The sequence below is a fragment of the Syngnathus scovelli genome, chromosome 5 (genome assembly GCF_024217435.2).
Source record: "Syngnathus scovelli strain Florida chromosome 5, RoL_Ssco_1.2, whole genome shotgun sequence".
Lineage (NCBI taxonomy): Eukaryota > Metazoa > Chordata > Actinopteri > Syngnathiformes > Syngnathidae > Syngnathus > Syngnathus scovelli.
The window spans coordinates 15,654,365-15,682,198 of NC_090851.1; the positions used below are offsets into that span (position 1 = coordinate 15,654,365).

Here is a 27,834-nt window from a genome sequence, read left to right on the forward strand (position 1 = left end):
GGAGAAAGCCCCGTCAGTCCTGCTATTCTTAACCATTTACAAGCTGTCATAGATGAACTGAACAATCAAAGTCTGAATGAAGGTAGACAGAGTCCTACACAGATGCCGTCACAATTGCTAAACATGATAGCAGAATTAAACAACCAAGCTAATGATAGCAGCGGGTCTATCAGTCCTGTTATTCCTGTTCAATTGCTAAACATTATCCAAAATCTAAATACGCAGCCTCTGGTTGACCCGTTGACCGCTAACCCTGTCGATTCATCGCCGGCTGTTATTGACGACGTTCCACCGGCATTTCAGCCTAACAACTGCTCTGTTATAATTGATCACAAAATAGATGTTATTGATGACAACACACTAGCATTTCAACACATGCCCCAGCAATCTAACAGCGGTTCTGTATTAACTGATCAGCGCGGCGGTTCTGTTGTAGTCAATAGACCGCATTTCAATAATGGAGAGGTAAGGCGACAGTTAAATATACCATCGTAAGCGAACATCAATGATTTTGCAACCTTCTACCTCCAGACTATAGATAAAATAGATGATGTTTTGCAAGAGGTGGTTAATCGAGCACAAGCAGGTGATTTGATTCAGGCTGAGTTAGTGAGTGGTAACGATACGGCTCACATCTACCGGCAAACGAGTTACATAAACTCTATCAGAGATAGTGTATCAGACATGCTTGAGCGTTTAGCCCAGGGGTGGGCAAACTTTTTGACTTTTTTCCGAAATGGGTTCTAAATTTTGACCGGGGGGCCGAACCAGGGGCAGATGGATGTAGTGTTTGTGTGAAGTAATATAAACGACCTGTAAAGGTCATTGCATAAAAGGTTTTGGCCTTTAGTAGGTAGTAAAGCATGGATATTCAAAAAAGTTTTTTTGAAAACAAATGCATTTATTAACAGCATTAAAAAAAATCCCTAAAAAACTGCTATCAGTGATTCTCATAAAATACGACACTGTTATTATGAATAACAGTCTCCATCACTTCAGTGCCTGCAGGTCAGATTAATGAAAGATGTTTATCTTATGAGATCACATCAAACGGCAAACATTCTGACCAAATATATCATCTTGAAGAATCGGTGAAAGCATACATCCAAATAAAGTAATCAAAACGGCAACACGGTGAGGGGTATCTGAAAATCAGAGCAGAGTTTTAACTCACAAACACCTAGTAACAGAGGTGAGGAAACGGGAAACACTTCCCTAAAGTAAGCCTTAAGAACTTTACAGGTTAAGATTAGTCACAAACAGGTGGTGCATCAATGTCCTTGAGCATCCTGCATTGTTTGAAAATGAGAATGGTCGCTAGTTTCAATCCCTGCTATTTGTACAGATCCTATTCAAAATGATTTTTTTTACAACAAACTTGAAAGCCTCCCCTTCATTTTCAGTGGGAACAGTGTTGTTGGTCTCCCTTTTTTTGATAGTGTGTCATAGTCTGGAGTAAAATTTGTTGTGGCAATTCTTAGGAGAGATCCGAGGTATTGGTCCGTTTACCTAGATCTGTGATGGGTTGATGTTGATGTTCATGTGGCTGAACGTCACGTCGCATACGTTGAACCAAATTGGCCACTCTTTTTAAACACTCGGCACTCAGTGTCCACCTTGCTTTTCCATGGGCGACTCATTTTAATGGAAGGATTCCAGGGGAAGGTTTGTGGGTGGCTTTAGCGTAAAACTGTATCCGAAAGCTCGGCGCGCAAATTACAAGAATGCTGTCGTCACAGCCCACGCTCTAAATTCGGCACTGATACAAATAGAGCGCGAGTGCACCATTTCCGTACTACTGAGTACGTACACGCACTTGTGAGTGTGCACCGAGCTTTCTGACACGGCTTCCGGTAGTAAATGCGCAGGCGAGTGGTTCCCCATCTACTGGGGAAACACAGTCATTGCAGGCAAAATGACCGGAAAAAAAAATGTTTAATAATACAATTTATTTAGGGTTGGCGGGCCGGATTAAACGGTCCCGCGGACCGGATGTGGCCCGTGGGCCGTAGTTTGCCCATACCTGGTTTAGCCCAATCAAATGCAGAGCTTTTGGCTGATGAGAGCTTAGAGCTTATTGCACAAATAGTCACTCCATTGCGCGGTGGAATGCGTCGTAGGTTGCTGAACAGTACCAACAAAGAAATTTTGAGGTTGAAAAAACGACACTTACACATACCTCGTAATAAAGACAACAATCTATGCTTTGCTCTCTCACTAACCTATCTGCTAAATGACACACTCACAACAAAACAGGCCACAAGACAAGCATGGCTCTTACACGAGAGTGTGGGGTTGAATTGTCAAACACCTTTGAGTCTGGGCGATGTCCATAAATTTGAGAAAGTCCTCAAACGGAAAATAACTGTAATGTACCGAGAAGAAGACTGCCGCCCCATGACTTTTTTTGACACACATTATCCCAAAACAGACAACGACACTTTATTTGTCTTACACCTCGAGGGTCATTACTACGGCGTGAAAGCGATAGAGGCATTCGTTGGTCATGCATTCTTTTGCAGACATTGCTACAAAGGGCACGAGAATTGGAACCAGCACCAGTGTAAAGGACATTGTAGCGTTTGTCTCGATCCGTGTTGTAAACAACGGCGGATTAAACGTGTTATCTGCCCCGACTGTAACAAAACTTGTCGTAATGACGAATGCTTTGCCAAACATAAAGAGTTTCGAGCGACGAATCGTTTGAGCAACTGCACTTCATACAAAAATTGCTTGCAGTGTGGTCTCCAGTATTATGTGAAAGCTGGTGGTACCGGTGCTAAACATCGTTGCCCTGGTAAAAAGTGCACAGTGTGTGATGAGATCTTAAATCAAGATGATGCCTTGCTGAACCCCCACATGTGCTACATTCAGCCCATCAAGCCTCAACCACCGTGCAAAAATGTAGTCTACTACGATTTCGAAACCTATGTAGATACAGATGGTTTACACAAACCTTTTCTCATCTGTTGCAAATCAAATAGACTCACGAAACAGTGGTTTGGCACAGACTGTGTTGACGAATTTCTCAGATTTCTTCGAAGACCACGGTTCTTGAATTCATCTTGAATTCAAGATGGCGGCGTGCACACGCAGCGTCCACTCTCTGTCCCGTCGGTACGGTGATTTGTTCGTCTAATGAGTGTTCGTCCGACAGTCTTATGTGTTCGTCTCATCGTGCTTTATCGTGCTACAAGTACAGCAGGCAGGTTCTGCTCGACATCGGCAGAAGTGGGTTTTGTGGCGTTCTGGACTTTGAAGCGGCGACATTAAAGGCGCTCGGACTGCTACGTCCTGAAACGTCGCCGACCTCGCCCGCTATTCCTCCCCCGGTTGGGAGCCGTCGGAAACGGTGTGCGAGGAGGCAGAAGGGGGCAAGCGCGGAGGCGTCCGGGCCAGGCTGGCGGCCAACCCAGCGCGCCCGGCGGTGCCCTCCATTCTTCTGGCGAATGTTCGATTGCTGGACAACAAAATGGATTACGTTCGCCTGCTGAGGTCTACGAACCGGACGGTGCGGAACTGCTGTGTGCTCGTGTTCACCGAGACCTGGTTGACTGACAACATTCCGGACTCTGCCGTGCATCTGGAGCGGCTAGCGTGCTATCGGGCGGACCGTGCCATTGTACGAGGGGGAAAGTCGCGAGGAGGTGGAATATGCGTCTACATCCGAGAGGAATGGTGCCGGGACTCTGTGGTGGTATGTAAGCACAGCTCGCCACTTGCGGAGTTTGTGATCATCAAGTGCCGTCCTTTTTTACCTGCCGAGGGAATTTACCGCGATTCTGCTAGTCGCGGTATAAATCCCGCCAACCAACATCGAAGGCGACAGGATCGCGGCGCTTGGTGAACTGTACCAGGCTGTCAGTGAACAGCAGACAACGCACTCTGACAGTTTCACCATCTTCGCTGGAGACTTCAATCATGCCAACCTGAAGTCTGTTTTCCCAAGGCTTCACCAGCATGTTACTTTTCCGACACATGGAGACAGCTTCCTGGACCTGGTCTACTCTGCGCAAAAGGGAGCTTTCAAAGCCACCCCCCTCCCCCATCTTGGGCTTTCTGACCATCTCACTGTTTTGCTTTTGCCCACATACAGACAATTGGTGAAGGCATCCAGGCCGGTTCGGAGGCGGGTTCGGGTGTGGCCTGAGGGTGCCTCTGATGCACTTCGTGACTGCTTTGACACCACTGACTGGGACTTGTTTAAGTAGGCAGCCACCTACAACGATCGGACAGACATAGAGGAGTATACTGACTCTGTTACCTCTTACATCACGAACTGCATCGATGATGTGACTTGCTCGAAATCCGTCATCACTCGAGCGAACTGGAAGCCGTGGCTGACAGGGGCTGTCCTCAGACTGCTGAGGCCCAGGGACAAGGCTTTCAGAGCGGGGGATGAGGCTGGCTTGAGGACAGCGAGGGCCGACCTGTCCCGAGGCATCAAAGAAGCGAAGAAGGCGTTCTCGTGCAAGGTCTCCACCCACTTCAAGGACAGCAAGGACGCATGTAGCCTTTGGCGGGGCATTCAGACCATCACGGACTACAAGCCCGCGCCGAGGAGCTGTGGGGGCGACGTCCGTCTGCTGAACGATCTGAACCGCTTCTTTGCTCGCTTCGACGCCCAGAACAGCACTTGCCCGCTGAAGAACACTCCCCCCCCACACAAGCAGCCCCTGCGCCTCTCTGCCGACGGTGTGAGGAGGGCGCTTGCCGCTATTGACACCCGTAAGGCGGTGGGCCCTGACAACATCCCGGGTCGAGCGCTGAAGGACTGCGCTGGGGAGCTGTCGGGTGTCTTCACGGACGTCTTTAACATTTCCCTGCAGCAGGCCATCGTCCCCTCGTGTTTCAAGGCTGCCACCATCGTTCCTGTGCCGAAGAAACCTGCACCGTCCTGCTTCAATGACTACCGCCCCGTGGCACTGACGCCCATCATCATGAAGTGCTTTGAGCGGCTTGTCATGGAGCACATCAAATCCGTTCTCCCCCCCACCATTGACCCTTTCCAGTTCGCGTACCGTGCCAAGCGGTCCTCTGAGGATGCCATCTGCTCTGTCCTCCACTCGGCCCTCACCCACCTGGAGAGAAAGGACTCTTATGTGAGGTTGCTGTTTGTGGACTTCAGCTCTGCCTTCAACACCATTGTGCCGCAGCGACTCATCTGCAAACTCGACGAGCTGGGCCTCAGTACCTCCCTCTGCAACTGGCTACTGGACTTCCTCTGTCAGAGGCCTCAGGTGGTGCGTGTTGGCGACAAAATCTCCGCCAGCATCACGCTGAGCACGAAGGGCCCCCCAGGGCTGCGTGCTCAGTCCATTGCTCTTCACCCTGCTGACGCATGATTGCACTGCGACCTACAGCGACAACCGCATAGTGAAGTTTGCTGACGACACGACTCTGGTGGGTCTCATCACGAAGGGCGACGAGACTCGGTACAGGTCGGAAGTTGACCTTCTGACCATGTGGTGCAGGGACAACAACCTCCTGCTGAACGTCAACAAGACCAAGGAAATCGTTGTTGACTTCCGGAAGGGTCACACAAAACACCTGCCGCTGATCATCGACGGTGCTGTGGTGGAGAGGGTGAGCTGCACCAAGTTCCTGGGGGTGCACATCAGTGAGGACCTCTCCTGGTCCGCAAACACCTCGTCACTGGCAAAAAAAGCTCAGCGCCGCCTGTACTTCCTGCGGAAGCTCAGGCGTGCATGTGCTCCTCAGGCAGTCCTGTCTACATTCTACCGTGGCAGCGTTGAGAACGTCCTCACCAGTTGCATCGCTGTCTGGGGTGGTAACTGCACTGAACAGAAGTTGAAGGCCCTGCAGCGCCTAGTGAATACGGCTGGTAAGATTATTGGTGCTTCGCTCCCCTCCCTGAAGGACATTTACACTTCCCATCTCGCCTGCAAGGCAACCTCGATTGCGAGAGATGTGAGTCACCCAGCTCACTCTTTGTTTGACCTTCTGCCCTCTGGGAAGAGGTACAGGAGCCTGCGCTCCCGCACCACCAGACTCGCCAACAGCTTCTTTCTCCAGGCTGTTAGGACCCTGAACTCGCTACCCCCTTCTGCGTAGCGTGCGGCACTGTTGCGCTATTTTCTGGAATGTCTGCTGTACGCGCACTTGCTCCTTTTTTGCTCCTCTTATTTATCCATCCATCCATTTTCTGAACCGCTTAGTCCCCACGGGGGTCGCGGGCGTGCTGGAGCCTATCCCAGCCGTCATCGGGCAGTAGGCGGGGGACACCCTGAACTGGTTGCCAGCCAATCGCAGGGCACACAGAGACAGACAACCAATCGCACACACACTCACACCTAGGGACAATTTGGAGTCTTCAATCGGCCTACCAAGCATGTTTTTGGAATGTGGGAGGAAACCGGAGTGCCCGGAGGAAACCCACACGGGCCCGGGGAGAACATGCAAACTCCACACAGGGAGGGCCGGAGGTGGAATCGAACCCGCACCCTCCTGACTGTGAGGCGGACGTGGTACCCAGTGCGCCACCGAGCCGCCTCCTCTTATTTATTTATTTATTTATTTATTTATTTATTTATTTATTTATTTATTTATTTATTGTGTTATTTATTCATTATTTATTCAGCACGCTGTTGTTATACTTGTTTGTCTGTTGTGGGCCATGTCTTGTCACCGTGGGATAGCGGGGAACGAAATTTCGGTTTCTTTGAGTGTCTTTGGCATGTGGAGAAATTGACAATAAAGCTGACTTTGACTTTGACTTTGACTTTAAACAAACTACATTTGTTGCACATAATGCGAGAGGTTTTGATTCATAAAAACTTGATAAGGAGAATGATGATGTAGGGGAGTAAAGTTCTGTCTTTTGTCGATTTAGACACAAAATCTCGATTCATAGATTCGCTCTCATTCCTGACGATGCCTCTAAGTGCGATGCCTACGGCCCTGGGGTTTGAAGACAAATCAAAGGGTTATTTCCCACACAAATTCAGCTCTTTAGAGCATCTAAACTACGTAGGGTGCCACCCTGACCCTACGTACTACGATATCGAGCAAATGTCACCCCCTCAACGAGCAAAGTTTGACAAATGGTGTGCCAAAGAAGCTAGCAATGTGTTTGATTTTGCTAAACAGGCGATAGCCTACTGCGAGAATGACGTTGACCTGTTAATGCAGGGGTGTGAGAAATTCAGGAGTGAGTTTTTTGAGGCCACCGGAATAGACCCGTTCAACGCTGTGGCAATAGCCGAATGTGCTGAGAGGGCCTTGTGCGGAGAGGGCCTGCGCGCTGCAAGAGCTTCGCCGCGAGCGCTGCGCCGAAAGGGAAAACCGAGAGGTCGCTGCGTCGCGCAGCGCCAAGAGGGTGCTTCGCTGAGAGGACGCTGCGGTGAGAGGCGCTGCGCTGCGCCAAGAGGGTGCGGCGCCGACGGGACACGGGCGCTGCGCCGAGAGTGCGCTGTAACCAGACGTTGCGTGCGCGCACTGCGCCGAGAGGGCACCCCACCGAGAGGGCGCCGCGCTGCGTCGAGAGGGTGCTGCACCGAGTGGGGCCCGCGCAGCGCCGAGATGGTGGGCTGAGGGTGTGCGCGCCGAGAGGGTGCCGCACTAAGTCGCTGCACGCGCTGCGCACGCTGCACGGGCACCGTGCACTGCACGCAATGCGCGTACTGCACCGTGATGGCTGGCCTAGGGTGCGCTGCGCCGAGAGGAGGCTGCGCGGAGAGGGCGCTGCGACGAGAAGGCGCCACGCCATACTGAGAGCGTGCCGTGTTGCGCTGCGCCGAGAGGGCGCCGCCATGCGTCGAGAGGGTGCTGCGCCATGCGGGCGCTGAGCTGAGAGGACGCCGCGCCGAGAGGGCGCCCGGCCGAGAGGGCGCCGTGCCGCACCAAGAAGGCGCCACGCCACAGTGAGAGGGCGCCGTGTCGCGATGCGCCGAGAGGGCGCCGCACTGCGTCGAGAGGGTGCTGCGCCGGGCAGGCGCTGAGCTGAGAGGGCGCCCTGCAGTTCCGCGGTTGGCGGCTCGCTACGGTTGCACGGTCAGCGGCGCGCTGCAGTTGCGCGATCGGACAAAAATGGCAAAGAATAGAGCTCTCCTGCACTCAGGTCCACTCAAATTTTGGCAAGTAAATCCCAACTTTTAAAATATTTGCTAGGATTTGACAGCGATGTAACTATAATGCGTCCGGCGCGCTGCGGTTGGGCGGTTGGACGGAAATAACGACAAATCATCCTCTCCCACCTGGATGTAAGCTCCAATTTTGGAATACTTGCGTTAGCGACAGTGAGCGCCCGGTGCGCTACAGTTGCGCGATCAGACCAAATTAAGCTCCCTGCGCATTGAAGTCCACTTAAATTTTGGAAAGTACATAAGGACTTTAAAAATATTTTCTAAATTTCAGCGACGGCTCTGTCACAATAATGTGACCAGCGCAGTGCAGTTGCGCGTTCGGCGACGCGCTATATGTGTATTGGGAGGTTACGAGTGTGTTTGTGTGTTTGTGTGTGTTCGTGTTGTTGTGTGTGTGTGTGTGTGTGTGTGTGTGTGTGTGTGTGTGTGTGTGTGTGTGTGTGCGTGCGTGCGTGCGTGCGTGCGTGCGTGCGTGCGTGCGTGCATGTGTGTGCGTGTGTGTGTGTGCGTGTGTGTAAGAGGAATGGATGCGGTGATGTTTATATGTGCTCATGTGTATGATGTGACTCTTTGTGGTTACAGTAAAAAATGTGGCTCTTAGTGTCTGACTGGTTGGCCACCCCTTTACTAAACTAATATTGTCACCTTTCGTTTTCTAGCCTATCTGTTGGACTCATTTGAAGTGTATGTCCCGACGGGATCACCACCTTGTCGTGGTGGGGCACTTTGTGTTACTCCATGACCCCTAGAGCTATGTCGGCTGGAGTCTCGTACTCCTGGTAGGTTTACCAACGCCAAACTGGTCGAAGGGTATAGAGTCCAGACTAAGAGTGATCCCGAAGACCTCAACGGTGGAGCAGGCAGAAGTTGGTAGCAGTGAGAAGCACCACCGTGGCTGTAAAAGCGGATGAAGGCTAAGGGAGCATACCCTGAAAGAAAAGCAAGCTGGTGGCGGCATGCTTTGAGGCGGTTTCCAAAAACCTGGATTCCAGCAGATTCCTGCAGTTGTAAGAAGATGCCGATCCTCTAGGGTCTCCCTTGCCACTGGAACCATCTCCTTACAATCAAGGCAGTGGCATTGGGAAAAGCGCACCCCTCATGCCACTTTAACAAACAGCAGGTATCTTCGATGGAGCGTCCAGTAACGGGGGCAGGTTTGAATGAGTTGGAAGCTCTTAGCTGGAACTCTGCACACCAGCGGCACAGGACAACGGTCATTAGCAGTTGGGATTGAGTGGCAACAGAATCCTGTGCGTCTGAGCAGCCCTATTTTTGGTCGGCACTGCTCACCCCAATTAGGGAAAGGCCTAGAAAATCTGGCCTAAAGATTAGCACAGTACCTGAACAGGAAACCGCACCTGTCGGGACATTCCATTATGCGGTCGAAATCCAAAAACAATAACATTTAAAATTGCAGCATGGAACATAAAGACACTTCTGGATGCCAGTCCGGACAGACTACAGTGCAGAGCAGCACTCGTTGCCAGCGAGCTAAAGCGATACAATGCGGATGTGGCAGCACTCAGTGAGCCCCAACTCCTTGAGGAAGGCTCACTCTGAAGTAGGAGAGGGTTATACATTCTTTTAGAAAGGATACCCCATGGGCGGACCACACCTTCATGGAGCTGGTTTTGCAATCAAGAACAGCCTCCTGCTTAAGCTCACAGAATCACCAGTGGGTGTCAGTGAAAGGATCATGACTCTTCGCATCCCCCTTGCAAAATGCCGACATGTCGTTTTGATAAGTGCCTATGCACCAACTCTGCCATCCAATGATGAAAAGAAGGACCACTTCTACTAGGCACTAGATGACATCCTCAGTCACATCCTGAGGAATGATAAAGTCATACTGCTTGGTGATTTCAATGCAAGAGTCGGAAAGAACTCGCAGAACTGGAATGTGTGATCGGTGCCCACGGCATTGGAAAAGTCAACTCCAATGGCATGAGACTTTTTAGTCTCTGTGCGGAACGCGACCTTACCATCAGAAACACCATCTTCCAACAAAAGAACAAATATAAGGCATCCTGGATGCATCCCAGATCCAAACACTGGCACCTGATCGATTACGCAATCCTAAGGAGGGCTGACCACAAAGACGTGCTTGTTACAAGAGCTATGCGGGGGGCAGACTTCTGGACCGACCACCGCATGATTCTGACAAAGGTTCCTAGCCACCACCCTCTTTGACGCTGCAGCCCAAGCCATTGGTTTCAAAACCAAAAAACACCAGGACTGGTTTGACCAGAATGCTGGAGAGATCTCCACCCAACTGGACAAAATGCACAAGACACACAGAGCAACCCACAATCCCAATTACATAAAAAGCAATGGCAAGCCTTTTGTTCTGAGACCCAAACTACTCTCAGAAAACTGCAAAATGAGTGGTGCATCTCAAAGACTAATAAAATCCAGTCTCACGCCTGTAGAAACGATATGCACAGTTTCTATGATGCAGTGAAAACAATCTACGCGGCCAAAAACTGCTCCCTGGCACCTGTTAGATCTGCTGATGGAACATCTCTAATCGAGGATCAGGCTATGATAGTGGAGCAGTGGGCTGAGCATTTTAACACCGTGGTGAACCAGCCCACCCCAGTGGACCCAACTGTCCTTCCGGAGCTCCCTGAACATCCTAGCTTGCCAGATCTCGACCTCCCCCCAGCCTTCAAAGAAATCCTGCACGCAGTCAAAACCCTAAAAAACGATAAATCCCCTGGACCTGACAGCATGCCAGCTGAACTTCTCAAGGAAGGAGGCTACCTCTGTATATGAACACTGCATCTTTTCATTTCAGAGGTGTGGAGACGGTAATGTGTCCCGCAACAGGGGAAAGATGGCAACAGTTTGACCATCTACGTACAAGAACTAAGGAGACAAATCCATCTGCTCCAATAGTAGGGGTATCTCTCTGTTGGCCACTGCTGGAAAGGTCCTTGCCAAGGTCATGCTCTGCAGACTAATCTCGGCAATATCAGAACAGGTCACCCCAGAGTCGCAATGTGTTTTTTGGAAGGACAGGGGGACAGTTGACATGATCGTTGTGGCACGTCAGCACCAAGAGAAATGTCGGGAGCAGCACAAGGACTTGTTCATTGCCTTTGTCGATCTCTCAAAGGCATTTGACACAGTGAACAGGGACCTACTACCGTGGCAAGTCCTGAATTTGGGTACCCACCCAAGTTTCTCACCATCCTTGAGCAGTTCCATTCTGGGATGATGGCCCGAGTGGTAGTAGGGAATCACAGCTCAGAGCCTTTTGGTGTGACAACTGGAGTGCGGCAAGGTTGTGTGCTGGCTCCAGTTTCCTTCAACATCTTCCTCGTCTGTGTCGCAGGAGGATGGAGGAGCAGGCTGGAGTTACTATAGACTTCAGGCTCGATGACAACCTCTTTAACATCAGGAGGCTACAGGCAACTACCAAGCTGACCACGGAGACAATCTGAGCTTCAATTGCTCACACACCAGAGGCTTTGTAAAACATCCTCTCGGCAGCCGTAACTGCGTATACCAGAATGGAGCTGACAATCAACACCCAGAAGACAGAGGTACTCTATCAGTCCAGTGCTGACCTCTTACAAAACCCAACATTAACTTTCACAGCAGCTGGGCAACAGCTGCTCATGGTGCCTGTTAGGGTTGATAGATATATGTTAGGGTTGATAGATTAGTTTGATCCTATGCTTATGTTGGAATGTAACCTGCAATGAATAACCTAGCTGGATTAGTTTTATGCTTATGTTGGAATGTAACCTGTAATAAATAATCTAGCTTGTGTTGTTTTACACAACGTCGTAAAACACCCCCTGATATGCTTAGACCAGAGGTCAGGGGCTTCAACTCCATCCTGTCCACTCTCACCCCCACCCTGTTTCTCTCAATAAAAATGCTCTTGCGACAGGCCTGAGTCAGACCTCATTCGATCATCGATCATCGCTGTACGCACAGCGACGAATGACTCTCCATTTGCAAGTGCTTAAAAAAAGCATACTGTCTCCCGTGTGGTTCTTGCACAAATAAGTTAGAGTGAGCACCACTCTAACAGTGCCCACCTTCAAATACCTGGGGAGCATAATGTCTGACACCTGCTCAATGGATGACGAGATCCAAAATCGCTTCAAGCAAGCATAAGCATCTTTTGGTCGCATCAGGAAAAGGGTTTTTGTGAACAGCAACCTCAAACTCCACACCAAAGTGCTGGTCTACAGAGCAGTATGCATCACTGCAGTACTGTATGGATGTGAGGCATGGACTATTTACAGCCGCCATCTGAGAAGCCTGGAGACCTTTCTTGTGAGATGCCTCCAGAAGATCCTTGGCATCACATGGAGGGACAAAGTGCTGCACACAGAACAGGGCAAGCAGCCGTAGAGTGGAGTCCATCATGGCCCAACGTCAACTCAGGTGGATGGGGCACGTTATCCGAATGCCCAGCCATAGACTCCCACGCAGAATCCTCTATGGTCAGTTACACCTGGGCCAACGCAGTGCTGGTGGGCAGAAGAAGCGGTTCAAAGATCAAATGAAGACCACCCTGAAGAGATGCCAGATCAAACCCTCTTCACTGGAGGAACTCGCTTCCTGCCGAGACCTCTAGCGCTCCCGTTCCTCACATGGAGTGGATCATATGGAGGAACAGCGCACACAACATCGTGCAGCAAAGCGTGCAAAGAGGCACACTCGCCAAGCCACTCCTGCTCCCCTGAGAAGGAAGTTCTATATATGTAATCACATTAACATTATGTTATGTTTGTATGTAATGTTTCAAGTATATCTTTAATCATATAAACAAGTGTTGTGTGACAAGTGTGACGTACTTGGTATGTTTAATCACATCCTATTTAGGCAAGTTACATATCCCGTGTTATTGTTTAATGTACTCAAGCTTATTTTAGTTTAGAAAGGTGGCCTGTTAATGACAATTCCAGGAAGAAACAAAAGGGTCAGGGTGACCTCACCACCAGACTTAAAATACACCAAAGCTAGGGACAGAACAGAGAATAAACAAACATGTTATGATTAAAGTCTTATTATATGTCATGTTATGTTGATTCTTGTATGGGGCGAGAATTGAAGTCCTTTCCCTATGTCGTGTCATGTTGATTCTTGTATTGATTATCTTGTAATAAAAGGGGATGGAACAACAGAGATCTGACCAACACATCTCTCCCGGCCGGATGTCTTACACTTTGGTGTCCGTGTCTTTCATCTCTTAATTTCCTACTTGTCATTGTGAGGGTCGCTCCTTCGCATTAGGCGGGATTCTACCCTGACATTTTAAATAGGTCCTTCGAGCCGGATGTGGTGACGGGTCGGACACGGGAGGAGCAAGGACAACTACAAGTCTGTGCACAGCAGGTAAATATGAAAGTCCTCAGTCTCCTTGGGCCATTCCGGGTCTGGTCCTAGTCACTAATCCGAGCCGAAAGAGACAGAGCGGGCCCCGGGGGTAAGATAACCTTTGATTTTGGTACCTAGACACCGAGACAGTTATCAGATGACACTTGACAAATTGTTAGGTCAATAGGCATTACTCATTGATGAAATCGCATCTGTGTGTGGTTAGCTGGTCATTTTAACGGTGAGAGACACCTGGACAAATTATCAGATGAGACTTGACAAATTGTTAGGTCAACAGGCTTTACTCATAGATAAAGAAGCATCTGTGGGTGGTTAACTGGTTGTTATAACGGTGAGTTGCTATGCTGATTGATGTATAAGTTCAAGCTATGCTACTTTTGTTGTAAGGCTATACGCTATGCTGGATTTGTGAGAGTGCATGGGTGCTGGTTGTATGACTAGCTGCTGTGTTTTTGGTATTGTATTGGTATTTGAAGGAGATCTAAAACTGCCCACGATCTGTGAATTTTAAACGCCCAGCTGATGTCTGCCTAAGACAAAAGGTCAAAAGGTAGAAGCTTGACATCAGGGATCGCGAGCAGGCACGTAGCATTTCGCCAACAGATCCCACCTTTTGTAATTACTAACCTCAAGAATAATGAAAAAAGAAAGAGTAAGCGGGGAGACAGACCTGATAGGTCAAAATCACCCGACGAGAGAGGAAATTAAATAGAAGACAAGTTCCCGGGGAGTACCAGATATCTGAAAAAATGGAAAAAGCGCTATAAATTTGAACCCAGTACGGCAGGGGTAAAATAAACAGGAGAATTATTGTGGAATCTTTCGATTCATGACCGCCAAAAGAAGCGAACTCAACATGAGCCAGGAAAACAATTGCGTCAGGCCAGAGTGTGGCACGAGGTAACGCGCAAAAGGGAGGGGGAGAGCAAGCTTGGAATTAACATTGCAAGATGACAAAACGCAAATAAAGGGGCACAAGCAGGTGATTAGAGTCAAACACGAGCAAATATTACAGGGGCTGAGTATTGGGCAAAACTCAAACATTGCAGAAAAAGAGAAACAGCCTTTGCAAGACGACAATGTAACACTCACGCCTAGACAAGAACAACTTTATCCAACACTACCTCCGCCAAATTATGACAATGCCAACCCTCCACAATCTATGGCGTCCGGTATAAATGCACATAGTATGACGCTTAGGGGCCAAGGACCCGGGCTGTCATGGAATAAAGTAGTGGGAGCATCATCAGTGCTTGTGGAAAATCCAGAAGTAGCTGATCCAAGCGAGGTACTCCCACTCATTCAGGTCGCAAATCCACGTGCCGGAGAAGACCACCAGCCACATTACGTTTTGGTACATAGGCCGTGGACTAAGGAACAAGTGATTAGAGTTCTGGAGCACATCCCAAAGCCTGTAGATGACATAGAAGGGAGTATCTAAGGCATAATTGACCTACAACAAAGTTATCATTTAAATGGGCCGGAAATGCTACATGCATGTAACCGGACTAAAATGGCACGAATGCAAATGGCAGTGGCGTCCGTACACAGGGGAAAATCATGACATCATCATGCCTGTAAATGAGGTTGGTTATACACTGTTTGAACCATCCAAATTCTGTTTTTGGGAACATGCGGCGAGTGTTCATTAAACACCGAAATTATGCAGTAATTAGCCAAACTACACAACTCACAAATGAGTTTTTGCAAGAATACAGAGCTAGACTGATTTTCAAGGCAAATAGTGGCATTGCTGAAGAGGGGGACCCCAGAGGCCCCGTTAATAAACAATTCAAACAAGCAATGCTTAATGGCCTGCGACCACAAATAAAGGCCTGGATAGAACAAAATATGGTCTCACTCCCCATCGCTTCTCTAGAAGAGTTCATAACTCATGCGATTCATGCGGAGAAAATAGTTAAAGAAAAACTTAAAAAGAAAGCATAGGAAGTCCACCTACAGGAGGGAGTACAAACTTACATCATTAGCGCAGGGATATAAAAAAAAAAAAAAAAGCTTACAGCACCTGATATTCCCAGGCAATGTCCCATCCAAGTCCTAACCAGGCCTGACCCTGCTTAGCTTCTGAGATCAGGTATTCTCAGGGTAGTATGGCCTTAAGTCGTGAGATGACTCAAAAGTTTACATTTTATGGACACAATCACCCCAGAAGCTGTGCCAAGCAGCGGCAGTACTTGGTGGCTGTTGTAGAAGTTTCCTTTCACAATTCATGTGGGGGAAAAAAGGCTTTCAGCACCTGGTATTCCCTGACGGTCTCACTTCCCTTTTTTACAACCAGGTCCGAAACAGGCTTTCTTCCACGACTTTTGGTGTTTCATGGAAACATGACTATTATGAAAAGTTATTGACAGCTTTTTATATGGTAGCACGAATTTGCCGTTGCGACCTGCATTTTACTGTATCAAGATAAATGTCATGAAAAAGGTAAAAACACTACATCGAATCGCAATGTGTTGTGTTGGGTTCTTTTACAAGTTTACCCTGCTTAGCTTCCGAGATCGGACGAGATCGGTCGTTCTCAGGGTAGTATGGCCATAAGCCGTGAGAGGACTCAAATGTTTGCATTTTATAGGCATAATCGCCCCTCAAACCGTGTCAAGCAGCGGCGGTACTTGATGGCTGTTGTGGAAGTTTCCTTTCAGAATTGACGTGGAAAAAAAAAAAAAAAAAAAAGACTTTCAGCACCTGGTATTCCCTAACGGTCTCTTCCCTTTTTTACAACCAGGTCCAAAACAGGCTTTCATCCACGACTTTTGGTGTTTCATGGAAACATGGCCATCGTTATTGACAGCTTTTTATGTGGTAGCACGAATTTGCCGTTGCGACCTCCATTTTGCTGTATCAAAATAAATGTCATGAAAAAAGTAAAAACACTATATGGAAGTGCAATGTGTTGCGTTGGGTTTACAAGTAAAGACTGCTGCTTTGAGTTCACAGGGAGCCATGCTCTTTATTCACTGTAGATAGTCTGTCCTAGCGGTAAAAATGTGAACTACAATGCTATGGCTGTCACCACACAATGTATGTTTCAAACTCGTGTTATAGTTTCAATGTCGGAGTTCAAACTAGGCTTGCTGTTTCCGGATGCCATTCGTGATGGGTGTTGTAAAAAATCTTTGCTTAAACGATTGAAGTACACATAAGAAAAAGAAAAAGCCTACAGCACCTGGTATTCCCAAGTGGTCTCCCATCCAAGTACTAACCAGGCCCTACCCCACTTAGCTTCCGAGATCGGACAAGATCAGGTGTTCTCAGGGTAGTATGGCCGGCCGTAAGCCATGAGGTGACCCAAAATTTTGCATTTTATAGACACAATCGCCCCTGAAACAAGCTAACGAGCCAATGAAGCCTTCAAAACTGCTTCGGCACATGGAGACCAAGCATCCTGCATTAAAAGACAAACCTTAACCACTTCGGATGTCATTGTCTCCGATTACGCCTGGATGGGACCGGCTCGTTTCTGAGAAACAAGCTCGGTGCTCCCAATAATTCAACGTAATGGTGACTTTTATTTTTATGTGGTTTATATTTGTTTTTATGCCGGTCGTATCATTTTATTTAATCGTGTTTATATATTTATTAGAAATGTATTATTTATTTATATAGATTTATTGTTTATTTATATATAAAGGCAGGTCCGCAAAAATATTTCTGACGCATAGCCGGTCCGTGGCACAAGAAAGGTTGGGGACCACTAGTCTAAAAGAATCTGGCCGTAACTGGAATAGGGTTCTACACGAATGACTAACGGAAAAGTGAAGTGCACAAAACCTGCATTTGGCTTGTTGGATTTTGTCCACAATTTAGGGAGCGCGCTATCTGCGCCTCACGGCATAAGCCATTGCCAATCACCTGTTATCCAATTTACTCACTGCGTGCTCGTTTGATTTCTTCAGATTTAGGAAAATGCTAAGACACTGAAGCAGAAATTAGACTTACATAGGTTGGTTGAGTTCAATCACAATTCTTGTTCAGAAAGCTCTGTTTTCAGGAAAGTACAATACAGCGCGGGGCCTTTCAAGAGCAGAAAGTCTCCATTCAGAAAAGGCAATGTTCAAGGTTCTTTGATCAGCTTATATTCAGTTGCACGTTGTGGGCCGAGATTGATGGGTGATGAGTCTTTGGGGTGGGACAAGTTCGCCATGGGAGTGGGTGCTGGTTATGTGCGATTCGGTGTGTGTGAGGACTGTTGTCTTCCATCCCGTCTTTCGGCCTTGGCAATCATCTTTGGCCGAGTCCCTGGCTGGCTCCCTCTGGCACCTGCTGGTTTTATCTCTACGTGACCTTCCTGTGAACATTCTTCTCCAATCTTGGACATACACTGTCATACCTCATTCTTTCAATTTTGTCATTTTGTACAAAATTATGTTAGCGTTTGGCTGTGACATCATTAATCTATTGCTGTTCCCTGATGATGTAAAGTTTGTTCTTTTGATACTTCATGTCTTTGCTTACGTCATTATATTCTTAGTTTAATCATGCTTCCAACCGTATCTTTTCTTTGTTAGGCAAAATATTTCCCTCTGTGCAGAGCGTTCAATAGTAATCAAAAACTGGCATCTAGCATTAGTCAAAACATAAGATACAATCAAGTACTGAACGGTCAAGACGACTCTGGACGTGTCCATGATTTAGAGAAAAACATCAGGCATGCATTACACAGTTCCTTAAGGGTCATTAAGCTATTTAGGCAATATATCAAAAGACATTTGTTATTTCAAAGTGCTCAGAAATATATATCATAAAGTTTATAAAAACCTTTCTCATTACCACTTATCAAAAATGTCTAGTTATGTCTTCTTTATTGATTTGGTGTGTAGGTATAATTATATGTTTAAAATGTTTCTTTTATTGATTTAATATGTGAATATATTTGTCTGCTTATGTACTTTATTCAATGAGGTTTGAGCACATCTGTTTTTGGAGCTAGGCAGGACTTTTTGTATTTTGACCCCATTCCTTCACTCCCTCTGTTGACCTCAGTTTAACTGAGGTCACCAAAATCGCTGATGCTACCAGGGTCCCTCTGTTGGCACACAACATCCCTCTGTGGAGCCGCTTCAAGTCCCTCTGTGGGGCCGCCAATGAGTGAGAAAAATAAATATAGATAAAATTCATACCCAGACATTTGTAAAAGATAGAGACTGTTGGCACACAACATCCCTCTGTGGAGCCGCTTCAAGTCCCTCTGTGGGGCCGCCAATGAGTGAGAAAAATAAATATAGATAAAATTCATACCCAGACATTTGTAAAAGATAGAGAGTGGAAAGGCAATTGGCCTAGACGGCATTCCAGTGACAGCATGGAACTATCAAGGAGAGATGGCAGGGGAGATTCTTAAAAAGCGAGAAGATTCCCGGAAAGGTGTTGACTTCTATTTTTTATTTCAGACCACGGCGATGCGCAGAACTGTAGTAGCTACAGAGGTGTTATGTTGATTAAGCAAAGCATGAAGTTATCGGAAAGAATGTTAGAAGTGAGGCTTGGAAATCTCTACTGGCCAAAATAATGGAGAGTGTGGCAGAAATGAAGATGTTACAGGACATGCAGATGGTTGGTGTGATAGGACAGAAAGATATGGAAACGATTGCATAAGTTATCCACCTGTTCCTAATTCGTTTCTAGTCTGTATATTATTGTTCCAATTTTTTACATTTAATACTCTCCCACCTATTTGATCCTATCTTGCAAAGGTCTACATTTTTTTTATAAGCTATTTTAAAACTCTCCACACTTGTTACCAGGCTATGGCTCCATTTCACGATGTTGTCTCCCTTTCACTTCATTTCTGCCGAGCTGCTTCTTCTCCTCCGTCTAGCACAGGTATGGGCAAACTACGGCCCGCGGGCCACATCCGGCCCACGGGACCGTTTAATCCGGCCCGCCAACCCTAAATAAATTGTATTATTAAACTTATTTTTTTTCTCTCGGTCATTTTTCCTGCAATAACTGTGTTTCCCCAGTAGATGGGGAACCACTCGCCTGCGCATTTACTACCGGAAGCCGTGTCAGAAAGCTCGGTGCACACTCACAAGTGCGTGTACGCACTCAGCAGTACGGAAATGGCGCACTCGCGCTCTATTTGTATCAGTGCCGAATTTAGAGCGTGGGCTGTGACGACAGCATTCTTGTAATTTGCGCGCCGAGCTTTCGGATACAGTTTTACGCTAAAGCCACCCACAAACCTTCCCCTGGAATCCTTCCATTAAAATGCGTCGCCCATGGAAAAGCAAGGTGGACACTGAGTGCCGAGTGTTTAAAAAGAGTGGCCAATTTGGCTCGACGTACGCGACGTGACGTTCAGCCACATGAACATCAACCCGTCACAGATCTAGGTAAACGGACCAACACCTCGGATCTCTCCTAAGAATTGCCACAACAAATTTTACTCCAGACTATGACACACTAGCAAAAAAAAGGGAGACCAACAACACTGTTCCCACTGAAAATGAAGGGGAGGCTTTCAAGTTTGTTGTAAAAAAATGCATTTTGAATATGATCTGTACAAATAGCAGGGATTGAAAGTACCGACCATTCTCATTTTCAAACAATGCAGGATGCTCAAGGACATTGATGCACCACCTGTTTGTGACTAATCTTAACCTTTAAAGTTCTTAAGGCTTACTTTAAGGAAGTGTTTCCCGTTTCCTCACCTCTGTTACCAGATTTTCAGATACCCCTCACCGTGTTGCCATTTTGATTACTTTATTTGGATGTATGCTTTCACCGATTCTTCAAGATGATATATTTGGTCAGAATGTTTGCCGTTTGATGTGATCTCATAAGATAAACATCTTTCATTAATCTGACCTGCAGGCACTGAAGTGATGGAGACTGTTATTCATAATAACAGTGTCGTATTTTATGAGAATCACTGATAGCAGTTTTTCAGTTTTTTTTTTTTTTAATGCTGTTAATAAATGCATTTGTTTTCAAAAAACTTTTTTGGAATATCCATGCTTTACTACCTACTAAAGGCCAAAACCTTTTATGCAATGCCCTTTACAGGTCGTTTATATTACTTCATACAAACATTACATCCATCTGCTCCTGGTTCGGCCCTCCGGTCAAAATTTAGAACCCAATTCGGCCCGCAAGTCAAAAAGTTTGCCCACTCCTGGTCTAGCATGTTGAAGACTTAAAAACCATTAAATCTGAAAACACTTAAAATCTCACAATTCCCCCCTTTGTTTTTTTTTTTTTCCCTCCCCCTTTTGACACATTCTAAAAAATGTGTCACAATGGTTAAAAAGTAAAAATAACAATGTCCATGGTGACATACCCATCGCCAGCTGGACTTCGGTGTACCTCCAGATGCCATCCTGGCCTGGAATCACCAATTCTCAATCCCTGAAACTCGACTGGCAGCATCTCACATGGCTGTATGAACAAAAGTCACCACCCACCTGTAGCTGTGCATGCAGCTCTCCGTACAATAAACATCCATAATACCAAAAAATAAAATTCTAAGTGATAAAATATAATCCACACACGGGCGCATGTCAAACGTATGAAATTGAAAATTGGAGCCTGCCGAGCCTGTCATGAAAACGATCACATTTACAAACTCATTATGAAAAGTAAGGGGTTAGTTGTTAATGCATGTTCACAGACATGACACAAAATTCTCCAAGACTGCAGTTGACAACCTGCAAAGTAAACGCAAGTTTAACAAATAAAGCACAATCTGCTCCCTGGGTTGCTGTTAGAGGCTGCAATACAATTAGGTAAAACATCAAAACAAAGCAAGTCATCACAAATTCCGTCACATACATTTCGTCACACTGTCAGGTAAGTCGAGAGTTGTTGTCATACACTGTCTTGGCTCAGAGTCTCGATCGTCAATGCTGGTATAGTCACGTCAGGTCATAATCTTGAAATGGGCCTTCTCCATTTAAGTCTTTTGTTGTCAATGGTGCCCCAGAGTAATCCTAAATCCATATTTAGTCCAAAATTAGCCCTGATCAATCTTGCTTTTTCAAATCTGTAGTACATTTATATTTTTCAGGTGAGAGCAATGTTATCCTCTGCTGTGATCACATCACCCCAACCTTGAATCATGTTAACCATTCGCAATACACAAACACCACATCACAAGTACAGACTTGACATTTATCCAGCATTACAGACAAACTGTCATCCCACAACACACACATAAAACATACAATATTAAATTGTAAAAGGAACCCTCCCTACGCAAAATTTTTCTCCTCAATTAAAATGTCCCTATTTTATTTTAAATAAAAAATTAATATCTAATTGTCTGGTCTCCTGTCCTCTCATCGTTTGCCAATATGCATAATGCTGGAACATGATTTAACTCCCCATTTAGTTTGCTCACATCTCACACTTAGACTATTTGACACTTTGTGTTGAGCTGTAACTTCAATATTTCCACCTTCCCATATTTCTTCCACTAAACACGTCCATTTTGCTTTCAGTTTAAATTCATCCCTCCAAATAACTACCTCTGCCAAAGAACCCAAAATTTTTAGAGCACTTCCTTTTACTGTTACCTTGTTCCTTCATTCATCTCCTCACAAGCATTACTGACCCTCCTAAGAAATAATGATACTGAAAATAATGTTTAAAAATACATACACAGCTTCCTCCTGCCACTTACACTATCACCTTGGATTATCGTTCTCATCTTTGTTGATGCCAATTCTTAGAATTAAAAAGAAATACTTACTCTTGATAATGGAGTCACGCTATATCACAAATTTTGAAAACCTTCTTCCATGTTCCCCCTTTGTACCTATCAAAACCAATTAGAAATATGTTTTTTTGCTGTCATGATCATTGTGGCCCTCACACTTATTGTTTCTGTCTTTAAATTGGCGATTTTTGTACATTTGAAGCCCTTTGAGACTTGCTTGTGGGCTATATAAATAAACTTCACTTGCCTTGACTTTATTATTGAACTTCTTCTGCATTCTTCTGCCTCTTTTTATTTATTTATTTATTGATAGCTTAACCACTTCCACGTAACCCATCTTGATTCACTTCATTCCACTCCCAACACACTCCACATACCCATGCCAAACATTCACGGTCCCCGAGAAATTCAGAAACCCCAATCCAATATTTCACCATCCATTCTTCATGGCACCTCCAATGTCCCTTATCCACTTCCACACAATACCTTCCATTCATCTTCTTTCACTTCCTAGATTCAAATTTCACATTTTTACTTTTAACATTGCGGTAACATTTTGCAAAATTTAAATTTTCCCTTCTAATTTCTTCTAGTTTCCTTTTTTTTTTACTGACTCAACCCATTAAAAATTTTTAACTGTTCATTGTATGCCTACCTATTCCAAAACTTCCCACTTGTGAAAAATTTCAAATTTTCAACTTTAGAATTCACGCCCAATTTTACAAAATTCTTTCTATATTTTTTATCAATTTTCTGACCAATTCAACACGTTCCAAATTTAAACATAATCTTGTAGCTTTCCCGGAATTTTTATTCAGCCTCTTCGCCTTCACACTCAATTTCTACAGAAATTAATAATTCTAGTTAGTATTGTTAATCCTCCGTGGCCCTCGTAAAGACAAGCCGCACCAGTAATGGATGGATGGATGGATTGTTAATCCTAACCCCAAGTGCCTATCATAAATTTCCATTTAAATCAGTTGTCACAAGGGTCATGTCAATGTATTTGTTATTTAAAGCCCTACTGTATTCTTTTTTAATTAAGTAGTGCCCTGTATTACTATTTTGCTGACTACCCAGAATTCCAACTTTCTTATGGCCCCTCACCCCTTCAAGCTCAAATATGCATCCTATAAATCAGTCGCAGTTGATGTGTAATTAAATTCTGTTGTTTTGATAAAGGTCAATTAAGTTTAGCAATTCAGCCTTCTGTTGCCCGAATCCAAATTTTCACCGGTCGAATTACAAAATTTCATTATTTCAATTAGATTCATTATGTCTTCGAAATGCTATGTTACATATAAAAATGTATGATTCAAATGATTTAATTTCTATCGATCTATGTCCACTTTGCAAAGTTTCTGATCACACTGTCGTATGACTTGTTATTATTAGTGCATCTTCACTGTCCATATCGATGTATATTTTTATGCCCGTTTCAGTGTCAATAAGCAGCCTTATTATTCCCTCTTTTATCAAAACTGCTCAGTTATGTCCGCCCCAGCACCCAAACACACTTCCATCCCTTTTGTCCCACACTCCACCAACTTTGTAATCCTTCAGCAGCCTTTAGCAATGTCTCCAGTTTGACTTCATGTGCCTCGTGCAAGTCTTTAGCAGCCTCTCCTCCTAGATTCTCATGATGATGATTCAGGGCTGGATCGTCTGCCATTCTCAAATGCGTCCATCTTGTCTTTGTTCTTTCAGTCCATTTTCTTTATGATCTGCAACTGTGTGTATTCCACCAACTGTATGGTTCTTGTCCTGTGAAAAGCTGTGCTTGCCCCCTTCAAGCATGATAATAGTTCCTGTTGTTCTCCCAAACGTCAAAGGTGTCTCATGACCAGGGACAGTCCTCTGTTGATTTTGAGGCAGCCAGTGGAGTACAAGGATTCAGGTCAGGACTTGTGCCACGCGTTTGGGCAGAACACACTGGGACACAAATTTCACAAAACTATCTTCGTGTTATCAGTCTTCCTGTGTAGTATTTGTTCCTTACACACTAAATCTTCCCATTAACCTATTGTATACTATCAGTTGCGCACACTCATCATCTTACTATCAAGCCGCCCTTATCAAATGCTTTTTTTTTTTTTTGAGTAATCCATCCACCCTACCCATTAACACGGCTAAAATCCTCATTCCAATGTTTATCATCAAATAAAGTTCTGAAATCCTTTGTAATAAACTAATGTAATTTAACAATCTACCAACATGGTTGTATATGCGGTGAATCTTATTGTTCAATCTATAGATCATACAGCGCCTGTGTTCCAACTATGACACTCCTCCGTGGTTTACCATCTCATAAGTTATTGTTGTCAGCAGCGCTAAATGATAGTGTTTGTGTCAGGCTTGGCGCAGGGAGAGGACTCGAATGCAGAGTTCCAACCAAAGGTGTTTTATTTTCTCCAACGGAAGGCAGCAAAAAAAAAACAAAAGGCGCCTCAAGATGAGGGACAAAAGGCAAAAAATAAAGCGCCTCAAAACGAGGGGAAAAAAGGGCTGGAGACAGCAAACAAAAGGCGGCTCAAACTGAGGGAAAAATACTCCGGCAAAAACCTAACTAAACAAATCACAGAGCTGGGCAAAAGGTATCTTCTCTCTAGGAACTCGCGGGGAATTTCTGTGAGTTCATGATCGCTGGTGTTCATGACAAGGTCAAGACGCACTGTCAAAAGACAAAGGGAAGACGCAGGCTATATACACACACGGAAGGAGGAGGACACAGGTGCAGACAATCAGGGCCAACGACACAGGTGTACGCAGTTGGGGATCAGGGAAGTCAAGTGGACTGACGCGCAGAGGAAAAACCCACGAACTGAAATGAGAGATACAACAATAAAACAGGAAGTGACATGACAAGACAAGACAACCCACAAAACAGGACAGCATGACAGCATGACAGCTCGAAAGTGAATGTCTTATCGCCCAATTTAAAACGCATGCCACATTTGAGCTAGTATTTATTCCTTTATTTATTTGCCATCCTCATGTTAGCTGGCATATGTCAGAATTAAAATGTAATTTTGCTTTTAATTTTAAATCTTTCAAAACTGCTATCCTTACTGCACCGAGATAAACTGTTAAATATATCTTTAAAAACGAACAAAAACAATCTATGCTCCTGCACAGACTCTTCAAAGTGGCACCCAAATGACAGATTACAAATCAAACCTCCTCCTTCACTTTCACATTTTTTGATAGAACAGTCTACTTAGCTAGACACTGTCATCACATACTAAATAATGGCCTGCAAACTAAATGTAATGTTGTTGCTGTGGTCCCTCAAAACATGTGACTAGGATTTGGACAATTATTAACCCCCATCAATTGATCAATTATCTCCTCACTAAATTCCTAGCCTGTTAACCTATCTGCATAGGACATTTACAATGCAGGGGATAAGAGAATAACAAGGAACACCTTAACAATAAACAAAATAAACCCAACCCACAATCAAAACCAAATAAACTAGGACCATGACATATGTGGACCCACACAGTACTCCAAATATTTCCTCATTCAAATTTTAGCCTTTTTGTGTAGAGCACCATTGAATTCTAATCATTGACCTAATTTTATCCTTAATTTAATCCCAATCACGAATGCCCACTACTTAATACTTTACTTGGTGTTCTTTTGATAAAAAGTGCCCCCTTGCAATGTCGTTTTTTATTTGTTGTTTTTAACTGTAAGTGATTGAAATCTTTGATTTATTCTTACATGAAACCACCTTGTATAGTCTAATGTCCTAATCTATCAATAATTCCTCCTAAATGTAACATCTGCAATCACAATTTAATTTTATCCAATTCTACAATGTATGTTCTCTCTTACTCTCACATTTTTTACGAGGGCTGGGCACTCTCCTCGCTGGACCAGTTTGTGCCCACAACCCTCAGATTATTCTATAATTTCAAATGTTTACATTTAACAATGCAAATCTGTTAAACCATTGTCTAGCACACCGTTTTCATGCACCATTTTAGCCCAATTCCATCATTTATAACGAACTGATACACAAAGACAAACATAGATAACACACGGGCCCACACATAGACATGACAATCTTCCCAGCCGATAACAAGGGTGGGGGCAACTTAAGTGCGGAGAGCCTCGCCACCACCACGTCACACAATGCAACCCCCCACCTCTGTCCAAAATATGCATTTGTGCCCACCTGACCGTTTGGCCCAAACTTTAGAGCCGCACCCTTTTGAAAACAAAAATGGTTACAGTTTAACCCCACCACACAATGGGATATAACCTTCATGCTAATTAAATATACATTCTTTATCAAATTCTTGTTAAGCCATTTTTCTGACTCCAACTCACATGCAAAAAATAAGAATAAAAATCAACAATTTTATACAAATCAACTTATTGTTCTTCATGAACCACAAATTATCACTTCCACCCCATGAACAGCACCACAACTAATCACTCACTTCTTCAGCTGCGCCGCTGTCCCATCTGACAGCCAGGCCTGCTTTCCACACAATATCATCATAGACACACTTCAACAATTTTGTAGTGAGCTGGTTAAACCAGTTACCCTTCGCCCTAGACAACAATATAAGTCTCTAAGGTCGCACTATTGAGGTCGCCAGGCATCCGTCCTGCTATATCAGCGATGCCTTCACCCTTTTTTTCTTTCTTTTTTTTTTTTTTCACGAGTCCCCGACTCGTATTGGTGGCCTGGCCGATCCAATCGACCCCGACCTTAGGCAACAGTATAAGTTCCTAAGTGTCTACTATTGAGGCCACTCAGGTGCCCATATGCTAGTCACTGGCATCCCACAAGTTCCAGCGGTGTGAGCGCCCTTTGCTGATCAGACAAATCACCACCTTTCTTTTAATTCACCACGACTCGGACATCCCAGATGTCGCTCGCCTTGGACAGCCCTATAATGTTCTAAGGTCACACTATTGGAGTCGCTCGGCATCCGTCCTGCTATATCAGCAACGCCTGTTTTTATATTTTTAATTTTTTCCACAAATCACTTTTACCAAGTTCCACACAAACACACACTTCTATACAACCACCATTCCTGAACACAGAGCTGAAATTATAAATTTTTGTATTCCGCTTTCACTCCACAAAATTGCTGAACTGGGAGAGAGAAAAAAAAAGGTTCCCCCTTACCTTTTGTGCCGATCGGACTGCAATATTGTTGGGCAAGAGCGGAGAAGGAAGAATCCTTTGTGGAGCATGCACTTTCCCTTCTGAAGAAATCATGTCGGATGGTCACCATTTGTTGGATTTTGTCCACAATTTAGGGAGCGCGCTATCTGCGCCTCACAGCAAAAGCCATTGCCAATCACTTGTTATCCAATTTACTCACTGCGTGCTCGTTTGATTTCTTCAGATTTAGGAAAATGCTAAAACACTGAAGCAGAAATTAGACTTACACAGGTTGGTTGAGTTCAATCACAATTCTTATTCAGAAAGCTCTGTTTTCAGGGAAGTACAATACAGCGCTGGGCCTTTCAAGAGCAGAAAGTCTCCATTCAGAAAAGCCAATGTTCAAGGTTCTTTGATCAGTTTACTGTAATTTCCGGACTATAAACCGCACCGGACTATAAACCGCACCAGCTAAAATTCAGGGATATTTTAGTTTATTTTCTTACATAAGCCGCATCGGACTATAAGCCGCACGTGCACATGAGTTTTTTACAAAGAAA

The 27,834-nt window shown here is 45.2% G+C and overlaps 1 long non-coding RNA gene and 1 pseudogene across 1 annotated transcript in view; both read right to left on the minus strand.

Annotated features, from left to right (window-relative positions):
- LOC137840286 (uncharacterized) overlaps positions 1-27,834 on the minus strand; it is a 245,330-nt gene that overhangs the window by 83,485 nt on the left and 134,011 nt on the right. The gene's annotated exons all lie outside the window — the stretch shown is intronic.
- Positions 16,642-16,757, minus strand: LOC125969666 (5S ribosomal RNA; annotated as a pseudogene).